This window comes from Apium graveolens, chromosome 2 (assembly GCF_009905375.1).
Source record: "Apium graveolens cultivar Ventura chromosome 2, ASM990537v1, whole genome shotgun sequence".
In the NCBI taxonomy this organism is placed as follows: Eukaryota; Viridiplantae; Streptophyta; class Magnoliopsida; order Apiales; family Apiaceae; genus Apium; species Apium graveolens.
The window spans coordinates 292,818,113-292,819,143 of NC_133648.1; the positions used below are offsets into that span (position 1 = coordinate 292,818,113).

Sequence of the window (1,031 nt, forward strand, 5' to 3'; positions counted from 1 at the left end):
ATAAGGAATTTTGTCGAGATCTGCAGCACTTTTAAGTATAATGGCGTGACTGATGAGGCTATCAAGTTGAGGCTTTTTCCATTCTCACTGAGGGATAAGGCTAAAGACTGGTTACATTCTGAACCAGCTGGGTCAATCACTACGTGGCAAGATCTTGCGCAAAAGTTTCTGGTGAAGTTTTATCCAATGGCAAAGACTGCTGCTATGAGGAGTGCTCTTACTCAGTTTGCGCAGCAACCTACAGAATCTATGTGCGAGGCTTGGGAACGCTACAAGGAAATGTTGAGAAAATGTCCACATCATGGAATGCCGGATTGGATGGTAATCACTGGTTTTTATAATGGTTTGGGGGCCCAATCTCGGCCCATGCTCGATGCAGCAGCTGGAGGCGCCTTATGGGCTAAAAGCTATACTGAGGCGTATAATCTTATCGAGACGATGGCTGCAAATGAGCATCAAAACCCAACTCAGAGGATGACGTCAGGCAAGGTAGCAGGTATTCTGGAAGTTGATGCAGCCACCGCTATTGCAGCCCAGCTCCAAGCGCTATCAATAAAGGTTGATTCTTTGGCTACGTATGGAGTTAATCAAATAGCTATGGTTTGTGAGCTTTGTGCAGGTTCTCATGCTACGGATCAGTGTTCTCTTGTCAACGAATCTGTTCAGTATGTGAATAATTATCAGCGACAACAGCAACCTGTGCCAGCGACCTATCATCCTGACAACAGAAATCATCCAAATTTCAGCTGGGGGAATAATCAGAATGCTATTCAGCCAACATATCAGCAAGGAGTAAGTAAACAGTTTAACCCACCTGGATTCCAGCAACCACAGCAGTATGCTGCAAGGCAATCATATCCTCAACAGGGAAGTGCAGCTGTACCTACTAGTGCTGATTTTGAGGAACTTAAGCTGTTGTGCAAGAGTCAGGCGGTTTCTATCAAGACCTTGGAAAATCAAATCGGTCAATTAGCCAATGCAGTGCTCAATCGTCAACCTGGCACTCTTCCCAGTGACACGGAAGTACCAGG

The 1,031-nt window shown here is 45.6% G+C and overlaps 1 non-coding gene across 1 annotated transcript; it reads right to left on the reverse strand.

Annotated features, from left to right (window-relative positions):
- Positions 1–201: 201 nt before the first annotated feature.
- LOC141709588 (small nucleolar RNA R71) lies at positions 202–308 on the reverse strand. The gene has a single exon (XR_012570155.1). It is a non-coding gene; the product is annotated as a small nucleolar RNA R71 (small nucleolar RNA).
- Between the last annotated feature and the right edge of the window lie 723 nt (positions 309–1,031).